Source organism: Melospiza melodia, chromosome 2, assembly GCF_035770615.1.
Source record: "Melospiza melodia melodia isolate bMelMel2 chromosome 2, bMelMel2.pri, whole genome shotgun sequence".
NCBI classification, from domain to species: Eukaryota; Metazoa; Chordata; class Aves; order Passeriformes; family Passerellidae; genus Melospiza; species Melospiza melodia.
Window position 1 is genome coordinate 104,450,139 of NC_086195.1, and position 12,697 is coordinate 104,462,835.

General features: G+C 37.0%; 1 long non-coding RNA gene across 1 annotated transcript; it reads left to right on the top strand.

Moving 5' to 3' along the window:
* Positions 1-217: 217 nt before the first annotated feature.
* Positions 218-10,935, top strand: LOC134415204 (uncharacterized). Its single transcript, XR_010026965.1, has 4 exons — positions 218-387; positions 3,698-3,782; positions 4,435-4,525; positions 10,836-10,935. It is a non-coding gene; the product is annotated as an uncharacterized LOC134415204 (long non-coding RNA).
* The last annotated feature ends 1,762 nt before the right edge of the window (positions 10,936-12,697 follow it).

Consider the following 12,697-nt stretch of genomic DNA (forward strand, 5'->3'; position numbering starts at 1 on the left):
GCTTCTGCTTTCTCCTCTGGTCTCTTTGTCTGATAGGGCTGCTGACAAACTTCCATTACTCTCACATAACAATGAAATGGCATATATAAATAATCTGACTATGTGCAATAGCTCTTTTTTATCTAGAACACATGAGACCTGCTGTACATCTGTGAACTAAATTATACTTGTCTGGAGAGACCGGATTGTGCTGAACATTGGAGGGACCATATGTGAATTTATCCGTGGCAGGGGGCACACCACAGGATCTGACACTGCACCAGACCTGCTGCTCAGGCACTGTTAATTCATGGAGAAGTGTGAATCCAGTGTGTCCAGGATGCATTGAATTTCCTGCATCTGCTTAACTCAGCTGTGTTTGAGCAGTAAACTAGAGGCTGGTCACTGGTGAGTTTATAAAAGCATTTAAGAGCTCTAAATCTGATCTCTGATGTACCTTCACACTTCACTTCATATGTGTATATGAAACACCTCAGTAAAATCAGTGAGCCATACTCATGCATAAAGTTTCACTTGTGGCTTGGGGTCAATAGGAGCATGTGGGTGTGTTACATTTACTCTGAAAATGTTTCTTGGATAAGCTCTCCAAGGATTTTCAGGAAGGATGAGCTATCTTTTTTTCCTGGATCCTAGCCCAGGATCCTGACAAGATGGGTGGTGACATACTTTGCCATGCCATGAATAATGGTTTTGTGGGTGCATGGTAAGGCATAGCTCTGTGTGCCAGAGGAAGGAGTATGAACATTTGAAGTGCTCTTATTGAATGGAAGGGTTTCTATGACTCAGGTAATTTGGTTTCACTTTTGCCTTTTGAGAATCCAATTTTTTTTAATTTATTTTTTTACTATGGCCCTAAGTTATTTCATTTAACGTAGGTGTCACTAACAGAATCAGATATAACATCACTGAAACAAAAATCCAGATTAGACTAGAACCTTTCCAGAATTCTGAGGTCACACCTTGATTCATTGAAGAATGAGACAGTCATTTTTACATACCCCCTCCACATCTCATGCTGTTACATCTGTTGGAAGTCCTGGAAGGTCCAGTTGTTTATTTCCAGGTTACTCAGCCCATGAATTCAGAAAATGGGGATCCTTTTTTTTCTGAGAGTCCATCTGCCTGTGAACCAGGCATCACAGTCTTTAGGTCAGATGCCAGCTGGGAATAATGGGGAGAGCTCATACAGGTTCCAATTCAACCCAGGAGATTGGTACCAGAAAGAGAGGCAGCACAATATCCACAGGCTGTAGCACAATGATTTCATTGATATCTCTGAGCACTGTTTCTTCCATGGATTACAGACTTGATCTAGTGCAAAAGCCAGTTTTCTTAATGTATTTTATAGGCAGAACAGAACCAGCCTTTCTTGAGGGAGGAAAAAAATCAATTCTTCCTGTCCTTGGTGGTTTCCTCATCTCTGCATGCCCACCAAGTGGGGACAGGATGAACACCATTGCCTTACAAGTCACAGGTTAACACTGAACAGAATGGACTTTGTACACAGAGATATTTCTATTTACTGTAAATTATTTTAGAGGGTTGAGGGTGGCTTTGGCTGTGCAAAGACTACTTGTGTGCCCAGGTGCTACTCTGTGATGGGGCCATGGGTATACCTACAGGCAGCAGAGCTCAGTAACATATACATCAAGTGCCTTATCAAGATTTCCTGAGTCCCCAGAACTATTCAAAAGACAGAAATAAAAGTGTAATGATGATGCTATGTTTTTTTGACTGAGAAGATAACAGTTTTTCAACCCCAACAGTGCAGTGTTAAATGATCATATATCTCTGTTTCATTACATAGACATTACTGAAAAAATACAGAACCCATAGGTTACAAATGGATATCTGGATAAGGTGATTTTCCCGTGCATTTGTCTTGAAAATAAATTTTTTTATTCATTCATTTTGCACATAAGAGCATTTTACATTCTCGGTATGTTCCTGAAAAAGAGGCAGTAAACATCTCAGAGAGTTAGATTATTCCTTAGGGCAAGAAGTTGTCACTGTTACTTAGTGTGTAACACAAACCTAGAACTTTAATCTCCTCTTTGTGGAGTTACAGTTCATGTTGTTTTCTTCCCAACAAAATAGGCTTGATGACCTTTAGTTCCAACATCTGAGGCTGTCAGCTTTGTCAGAAAATAAGATTTGTAGTCAAATTGTGATAAAAACTGGACTCTCATAGATTCACTTGCAAAATCTTTGTCAGAAATATTCTTCTTTCAGTAAGAATTAAAAGTCAAGCTAACATGCAAAAGTCAAGCTAACACTGCAAAGAGAAATTACGTTTCCCATGCTGAGACTTGATGAGTGACTGACTTTATGATCATTAGGACAGCAACTCACCAAATATTCCATTTAACTTGTAATAATTACTAATTCTTGACAGGAGTCTTGTGAGCAGCCTTCATTTACTCTAGTCAAGTTCACTAACAGTGCAGTCATTTTGCATCACCAAAATTTTTCAAGAAGTATAGTTGCACTTTTGGTGTGTCTTCTGGAGTGAAAAGCATGTTGCTGTAAAGTACTTTACATTAAGCCCATTTTTCTGTCCTCATTTTATTCTTCTGCATTCAAAGATATGTCTGTATTCCTGAATAATTCTTTTCATTCTACAGTGTTTGCACCTTTCAGCCATTATGCTCATGTCTCCATGTTTAAGAGTCCTGGCCCTACAGGCAAGATTTTCTGGTTTTTCTACAGAAATTCAGTGAAGCAAAACCTGGCAGCTTTTCATAGTTCTGTACACGTACAGTACTGTAGCTCTTCTGTAGCATAGTTGTAGATTTTACCTTGTACAATATCATAGCTTTCACAGTGATTTTCATTGCTTTTGGCCATATTCACATTCAATATTCTTTATAAACTATTTATCTAACTTACCAAGGAATGCTACATGTGACAAACTGCATTTTAGTCTGTATTTTTTCTTGTAAACTTGTCAAATATGCTGCTTGTTTCATTTTTAAGTACTGTCTGTCTCTAAAGTAATAAAACAAATTACAGTTATCAGTTTTCCTGGTTTGTCTTTAGTCTCTTTAAAGATAAAACTAAGAGGGGAAAAAAAATTCCTTCTTTTATTCCAGTAAAACTTTTTCCCAAATTGCATTTAACAACTCATTTGTAAAAGAACCCTTTCCTTCTGGAAGAAAGTGTTGGAGAGCTTTAGAGCCCTACAGTCCACCCATCTCAACACATATGGATTTCTGTCTGCATTTCCATTTGTCATCACTGATCTGCATCTCCACCATTTATAGGTCTGAACTCAAGTTAACTCAGAAGTGCACTCTGTTAATTTTGTCATATATTCATTAAAAAAACAACAACCACAACAACAACAAAAAACAACTCACAAAACAAAAAATCAAACACAATAGTTAGAAAAAAAGATTTGAAGATTCTGATATTAAGGAAAGTTCTAAAGAAAAAATCTGTAGATGTAATTAGTTTAACAAATGCTGAAATGATTTCTAGTAAAACTATACTCCATTTACTTTCACTACAAATACTGCAGTGTTAGCACCTCTGGCATACTAAGCCAATTTGTATTCTTTATAATCTAATGCTTCATCAGGGCTGTATTACATGCAGGTAAGTCTAGCATCCAACTCCTTAGAAATTGTCAGAGTTAATTAAATTAATCAGTCTCATTCAGGTTCCTGTATTAAACTGTATTGTTATTATCCCCAAGTGAGTGTGCAAGAGACTCCACTGAAGATAGCTATGGAATAACTTCCCTGTAGAGACAAGATATTCTGAATCCTTCAATGTCGCAGGTACGTTTTATGCTTTTTAATAGGACAGTTTAAACTGCATAGAATATGGTCATTTTTTGCACTGTCCTTTTATATGTAATGCTGAGCTTCTGCTCTCTACAATATCATGTGCCAATAAAGTTCATAGCCTAATTATGCATAATTTGGAAAGGAATTTCTTTTTCTCAATTTTTGGTTTGGTTTGTTTTTATGTTTTTTTTTTAATGTAACGACTCCTTCTGCTGTGTTATCAAAAAGAATGAAAAGAAGTGTTTGGTATAATTTCCCTCTGAAGTTAATCTCCATATATTTATCACATCACTTCTCTTTATTATAACTGCAGTTCCATTCTGAGCTTATTATTTCAGTCTTTTCATTGAGTTTGCTCTTGCTGTCTATAATCTTGGTGATACATTTTGTTTTTTTCTGGATTATGAAAAATGACCTTCAAATAATTGGTTTTCATTTATGAGTGTCTGAATTAGATGGCTACTTTTATTTAAATTTTTTGCAACCAGGTATAAATTAAAATTTTATTTGCTACATTGAATAACAAGGATTAGCCAGACATCTGTAGAAAATCTATAGCATTCAAGGTTTGTTTTTTTTATCAGTGGCATAAACTTAGCAACTTTCATACTTACAATTTTGATACTTGCTGATGATTTTTCAGGTAACAATGTGAAATAAGAAGTGCACAAGCTCAGACAGCTGAAGGTTGAAACTTCTGTGCTGTCTCTCCCAAAGCTCATGAGGCTTTTGAGGTGAGTCAGATTAGCTCTCTTTTTTGATACCTAAGCATGTACAAAAAAAAAAGTTATAATAAATAGTTTATTTTTATCAAGTCTATATATATCATTCTGTCATTGTGATTATCATACTTAATTATTCACTGATAAGGTCCAAGGTGTTGGTAAGGAATCCCAAAGCTTTGTTAGTGTGAGAAGTCAGCTCCTGCTATGGGTACTGTGTGCCCACCCACAGGTGCACATTTGGATGTGGGTCACAGGGATGCATCACACGATGGTTTTGCATTGTGTGATGCAAAATCATCATCTGGGGTTCAACCACAGCACCCTGCCTCTGTGTACCCACCTTTAGAGTACTCTCTACCCTTTATGATGAGCATTTACACCAAGGATGCCAATATTTTTGTTTCCTACAAGAGCTGCTCTTACTGTGGTCTGAGGCTGTTTTCAACTTTTTGTCTAGTACACATTTTTTTTCCACATAAATGCTGCTCTTGGTTTCAAGTTAAATCATACTTTCCTTTTTGTGAATAATAAGACTATGATAATGAAGTGAAAAATGGGAAAAAAACCATTGCTCATTGTGTCCTTTTCCATGCTGCAGAAGCACATTTTTCTTAATGCATTGAATGGAAGTTCTGCATCCTGGCCTTCATGGTGCTGCAGCAGTTTAGTCAGAGAATTTAAAGTCCAGCATTCTCAAAGTCTCACAGAGCACACCCTCACCTACTCAAAACCATGGTTATGGAATTCCTGTAGCATATATATCATGAGAGAGGGTAAGAGCAAGGAACTTTAATTTCTCAGTGTGAATCTCTGACTTCCAGCAGGTTGGAAATACGAAAACTTATACTACTACTTGCATGTGTGCAGCTACAACTTCAACCCTTAACCTTTTCCTGGTTTCCTGAATCATCATCTTGATGCCTGAATATACAGCTTTTTCTCCCTCTGTATGAGAAAGTGTGTCAGGGGTTTGCCAAACACACTCTACTTCTTTACTCCTTGGACTTTTTCTCCGGAAGAGGTGCATGTGGAGCCATAGCTCTGCAAGAGGGTGTAGCAGCTTCTGACTGGGAGATTCCTGTGTGGAGGAGGAAAGTGTGGGAAGGCTTGAGAACTTCTATCTCTATGGTATCATTGGGCTGTCCATAACCTGCAGGGGCACATTATATTTAGGCTGGAAAGAGTTTAATTTCTTCATCCAGACTTCCTTTAATATCTATTTTCTTTGCCTCCATCTGCCTTTTTCTGGGGTTTGTTTTTCTTGTTTCTTATGGCTTAATTTCCCACTCTGTGTTGGACTTCAGCCAAAACATGCTTTTACAAGCCAGGAAGAACTATTCCCATACTACAGGCTGGCATCTAGTGGGTGCGTATTAGTTGTCTTCCTAGGAGCACATAGGAAGCCTGTCTAAAGAGAGGGAGTTACTTTATTGGAGGTTCTTTATTGCAATCATGGAGTTGATGATCCTAAGAAGCTAATTGAGGTAGTTATAATTAATGATGCTTCCCATTCCTCAGAAATATTTTGCCTCTTCTTATGCATAATGTCTGTGGTTTTAATATTTTTTAATTGCTTTCTGACAGTTCCTGGCTATCAACTTTTATTTCATTTAAGTGTTTCAACATTACAGCTGTCCATTTCTTTCATTGCCTTATGGTTTTTGTTGCTGAAGCCAGCATTATACTGTTCCAGAAATCTACTGTTATAGTTTATATCTGTATAAAGATGCTCTTAAAATTTTGGCTTTTGGATGACTTTTGGACAGCCTTTTCTAAGGCTCTCTTATTTCTACCAAAATTGATTTTGCATTCGTGGCTTGGTCGGTTCCTCTTTACTTTTATTGAGCTCAAGATTTCGTGCTATTTGCAAAACACCAAAGTGAAGTGGAAGTGGACTTTTTGGTATTCAGTCACCATTCTTTCAACCTTTTGGCTTAAGCAATCCTACAAGAAGTTAAAATTTCATAACAACACAACTCCTAAGAGCAGTGGTACACAAAAAACCTGTCTATGGTGTCCAAGTGTCTTTCTCATACAGGAATATCAGTAAAAGCATTTGCTATTGTGCTGTTCCTCTACTGTGAAGGGCTGCCCTCTGGGAGTACATTGCAGAGATCTTTAGAAATAGAGTTTTTTATATGTTTATTGATGTCTTTTGCTGTTGCCACTGTTTTTATGTCCCAGGTTAAAAGGAAATATGGAGAAAAGCAGCAAAATCAGATGCATGTGTTGCACACATGACAGCCACTGGATTAACTTTCTTTTACCAAAGTTGATGGCAGGAAAATTATTAAAAATTCTGTTGTCTACACAGTAGATTTTTTTAATATTGGTGACTTAACTGGGTATTTTTTTAATGCTGCAATAAAAGATATGGACATAGATTTCTTCCACTGACTATTTTTTAGTGAGGAGCTATGTTGTGTGAGCAATAAGCTACAGTATTTACAACTCCAGCTTGCACAACTTGATGTACATTCATAACTAGAAGGTTCTGTAAGAATTTTGTTTTTGTTTCCTATAACCCTTAGTTTTATGTCATCAAGATCATTAAATTTATAACATTAGATCCATATGTTGAAAATGTTGGCAGAAAACACACTACCTTAAATCCCATAGAAAAAATGGATACAGTTAATCCATAAACTTCTTTAACTTTCATCTTCTAAACTGAGGAAAACTCCAATAGTACTCAAGTGATTTTACCAGACCCTATTTTTATTGCTATTCACACTGCAGTTCCAGGGAAATAGTACATATTTCTAGGAAGCACTTATTACCAGTTTCAAAGATTTTTTTTTTAAACCTTGAAGGATTTGAGTATTGACTCTATAAAGACAAAAATAAAAGAGGACCAGGATACCAAACACAAGCAATGAACTGTTTCTGACAGCTAATAAAAATAATAATGGTGATAATTTGTTTGCTAATGAAAATGTCTAAATCACAGCATCTTTCCTAATGCAAATGACTTTGTGCTCTTAGGTACTGCTTTCTTTAAAGAACATTTTTTGACTGTTTCTCAGGTACACATCTTATTGATAGAAACTGTCAGCACTTCTTATATCTAACATTTGTGTGGAAGAGCTGCTGAAAATTTGGCCTTGTCTGTATCTTGGATATTGCTTGTGACTTGGTCTGTCTGTGTGTTGATTGACACACTGCTAGTACTATATATCAAATGAGAGGAAAGGGATGTTGTGGGCTTTCAAACTCACACTGGCAAAGTGAGCATCTAGAAGGTTGTACTGAAGAAAATGCATGCTACAATGTCCAGAAAATGTAGTCTGACTCACTGGTGAAAATGTTGCTTTGTTTTTCAGATCATTGGGGTGGGAAGTGGAGGACAAGCTTCCACAGATCTTTTGCCAGAGAAGAGTTTCCAAACCCTGTCCAGAGATAATGTCTGGTCTGAGCTAGGAAGATGTCCCCACATTCACTAGAGCTCCTTATCTTCTTTTTTGCTTTGCCTACGTATAAAATAGAGCTTTCCACAAACACATGGGATAGACCTGTACATAAGAGTGTACGTGATTTTTGGTTTTGTTCTGGGCTAAGAGGTCTGATGCCTACATTTTTCCTTGGCCTTTTAAAATACACATTTTTCATCTGTATTTTTTTCTAGACAGGTAAAATTTATACAACAATAACAACTCAAAAAGCACAGGTTTCTAAAAATTAAAGGTTTTGGATTATATCAGGTCCATCTGTAAGTGGAAAATTCATTGGTTTGTGTTCTTTCAATGAATCAATTTTCCAAAGTAAAAAAGCAAAGTGCAGATTTGGAGGTTTTTGAAACTTGTGAAAATTCTGAACAGCCTTGTGTAACAGTAACTTCAGCTCGACACAGGCCAGTTGTTCTGGTTCTTTATTTCAGGCTTCTTTATTACATGCACCTGTTTCAACTAACTTGTAGCTGTTTCTGAAACTCCTGACTGGCCTGCAGCCAGGACGCTCAGCGTGTTCCCACAGTTCATATGATCTAGTTCTTTAGAGAGTTCATGGGGATGTGGGTAATATGAAAGTCCAGACAGATAAAAGCTTTCCCCTTACCTCTGCTCAACTGTAGGTTTGCCTGTTTCCTTCTGGCCTCTCTACCAAAAATTTTGGGAGAAGAGGTTATTCTTTGAAATTGTGTTCTGCACAGGTTGCACCTAAAGTTCATGAGTCCAGGGGAGTTTTGCTCTGTTTTGGATTTCATTACAACCAGTTCATGCAATTTTGGACTAATCCTGTCTGTCCAGTTCCATAGTAAAAAATGTGGGTCTCTAATGACATCAACAAATAAAAATAACCAGCTAACTTAACAATAAGTTCATTATGCAATTGAATATTAATGTAAAGATACATTTTCTATTTGCAGTTTCACGTTGGTTCCGGGTAAGGTTAGGTAAAGTGAAGCTTAAATAAGAAAATATGATATGGTCACCTTTTTTCTGGGAAGAATTAGGCTTTTGTTAGAGTGCTCTGTGGCTGTGAAGTGACAAATAGGGTAATAACCTCTCTATAGAAGGGTTTGCTCACTGAGTTGCATTCTCCATAACTGGTTACCATATTTTTGTTTGTAATAGCCATAGGCAAAAGCATGCCTCTCTCTCTAGCACCAACCTATAGTTTCAGCATATCTTCAAAAATTAAAATTGGGAGAAACCTTCATTAAATTAATTATTACACTTTCTTAACATAAATTCATTTTAACAGAAAAATGTTAAGAATCTGTTTCACCATTTCCTGGGCCTTTTTGTTTTTTTCCAAAGGGCACAAAGGAGATACATTTTCATGTGCCTCAGGAATTTTTTTTCAGAAAACTCAGCACATTAGAAAGTAGCTGCACACATTTTATATGAGTTTTTAGAGGATTTGCTCTTTGATAGCAATGGAGATATCAATCAAAAGGAACAGACAGACTATAACTGCAGGCATGAAGGGAAGCACTTAATGGGGTATTTTTCCATTCTGCGGCTCTGTGGTTGCATGAAAGCAAAATGTGATACTTGGTGAGATCAGAAAATCAGAACCTGAATCAATAATAGTGCAGTTGTTTTGGGAAGGGTCAGTTTAAAGAAACAGCACTTAATTGAGATGTAATGGAGTTAAAGGAGAAAAAGTGCTTTGTATTTAAAAGAAAAGGTTATTTTATTGTTAGCAAGCATCCTTTACTAATCATTTGGGAGAAAACAGATAGATTCTATCTAAGTGTAAATGCAGCAACATTTCTAAATGCTATATAACAGCTACTTAGGAAAAAATAGATTTGTCTAAAACCTCCCCAGAACTGATTTCTCTAAAGATTACTCTAAAGTTGCTTACTGAACTCTACAAGTAATGAGGAATGCACACAGCTGAAAAAAAAGGGGTGGTCAGGTCAAGAGAGTAAAAATTTCTAGAAGTGAAATTCAATTTTACTTTGGCATTAAAAGCCTTCTTAACTAATTCTTTGACCACCTCTGTGCAGAAATCAGGCTAGTGGAGGGAAAAAAGGGCAGTATTTTTAACTTCACAAGCAGCCAAGCTGAGATATGTCTGCCCAGATGGGCATAATGGGAATACCTCATTCACTCAAGGTACAAATGGTCTTTGACAGAAGAAGACCCACTCCTTGCTGTGGGTCACCCTCTGCCAGACAAGCTGGTGGGACAGGGTTTGCTTTGCTTCCTGTTCTGATCACCAGTTAAAAGGTTTCATAGGGGAAGGTATGGTCTTTGATATTAAGATGATGAGAAGTGGAGCAAGAGTGGTGCTCCCTTGTACGAGCTCTAGCTGTGGGAGACCAATAACCAAGAGCTTCAGGCCAGAGCAACTTCTCAGTGAGCCACTGCTGGAGAGCATTGGTGAGACCAGACAAACCAGCCAGAGAGTTGTTCCTTGTGGTCAGTGGTTCCTGCCAAAGATTCTCTGACATCCTGGGACCTTAAACCTCTGTTTCAGTCTGCAGACAACACTGTGTGCAGAGGACAGAATTTTCTGCCCCATCCCTTCCAGCTATCTTCCTGCCCGTGTGATCTTTTCACATTTTGTTACCTTCTGCTTCACCTAAACACCTAATCCCTCCTCCCACAGTCTCCACATCCATTTTGTTACAGTATTTCCCCACTGATCCCCTCACCTGTCCCTCCCCCTTCAGTTTTTCTTTCTTTTTCTCCCCAAGCAATTTCCATTTTTCCCAAATGAGACTTTCTTTTGTCAACCTGTCCTGATTCTCACAATAATGGAAGCTAAAGCATCAAAGGTCTATTTACCACTTGCAGACCTTTAGCATTTAGTATCCCATATTCAGGATCAACCTTAAAAACTTATTGTGCTTTTCTTTATATTTTAGGAGCAGGTCTTTTGTGTGGGATGCTGAAGAGCGGCAAGAGCTGTAGACTTTTTCTTTACTTTGTGAGCCACTTCTATTTATTCACAAAGGATAACATGAGGTGAATAGATTGAAAACCACAGAAAATAGTATTTATGTAAAAGAAAAAATGTCTATAATAGGACATCATAATTAGAGAAATACAGTTTGAATGATAATATTATCTTTTTTCTGCACTTTCTGGTGTTTTGTTTTAATACCTTTTGATAATGATGAAGCACTATCAGGTTTTAAAGTGTGAAGAAAAGGTATTACCTGAACACAGTGATCAATAATAAATTACTAAACTGTATTCCAAATGAGGTGCAATATTAAATGACTGGTGGACTAGCATTAGTAGCAATTTGTGTTTAGAAAGTGCTGTTTCAGAAAATGTGGCAAAAGTTTAGATACCAAATCTCTAATGATCTATCTAGCATAGACTTCAATTCAATCATTAGCATTTCAGCTTGGCATCTTTGTCCTCTATAGTTTTAATGGTCAGTTCTCTTGCTCCCCCTCCCATTTTCAGTGAAACCAAGAAAGCAGCAACATTTTCTAGTAACTCAGTGTTATTTAAGTTACCTAGGACAGGTAGATACAGTGCAGAAATTTGAGGAACTTTAATCACTCCAGGATAATCAACACAGCTGCAAATTATGTCTCATGGTAAAAAAAAAAATAAAAATCTAACAATACATTTTCTGGAGAAGTAATCAATTGCTAAGACCTTCAATTTTTGCACATTTCCAGAAGAGTTGGTAGTGTCCTAATAGGCAGCATGTGAGCACAGTGCACAATGTCTGTTTGACTCTTTTAAACAAAGATGGGGGACAAAATTTCTTGATGGGGTTGAGGAAAAATCGAAATGGAAAGACCAAAGCAAATATAATATGACATACTGCTGAATAGAGTACTAGTCTATAGTTTCCATTAATTATAGATAAGCAAAAGGGATTCTGCCTACAGGAAACTATTTCTGTGGTCCAGTCTCTGCTTCACAATGTGGGGCAGTGAGACAATGATTCAGGTTAGCATTTTTATTTGGCTTTTTTATATACAGTTGGCTTTTTTATGTTCTATGTCCAGTAGAAATTTAAGGTAAAATAAAACAGAAACATTTTTATTAAGAGGAACTAGACAACACAGGTCTTCCTTAAAATTTTGTTTTCCCAAAAAAAGGGATGTTCCAGAGCCAAGATCTTCCTTACCTGCTGCTTTTCTGTCCTTGTGACTTGTACATTCCTGGGAGTACAGACCAGAATTAGGAGAGAAGGATGCTCTCACACAAAATCTTATTAGTTCAGATTCTCAGGCTAGCTGAGAAACAGCTCTGTGCAAACACCCCTGGCTGCAGATCTTTCCTCTTAGACAGTTATTTGAACAACTAAGATATTATATATACTCATATATACATACAGAAATATACATACATATATATGTATATATACAGACATTCTTTCCTTCACCTTGAGAATAACTTGTTCTCCCCTGGGCAGGAGTCAGGAGATGTTAGGGTGTCTAATTCACTGGTTTGATTTCACATAAAATTTTGGACTTTTTCATCTATAAACATATAATCTGTTAGTTTTCTTAAAACCAGAAAGGTGCATTGACCCTTCTGTTTGTGCAAACTGAGAATATTATGTAGTGGAGAAAATCAGAAACAATACACCTCCTTCTATCTCCAGCCCTCTGATATGCTCTGAGATCTCAGTGACATGAAGTATGCATAATTAATCAACAGCCACTCTCTGAGTTCACTTTCAGCATGTTTGCCAATGGGAGTCTGCAGCCTACTACTACACAATTTCTCATGGCAAGGTCAAGGATCAAATAACAAG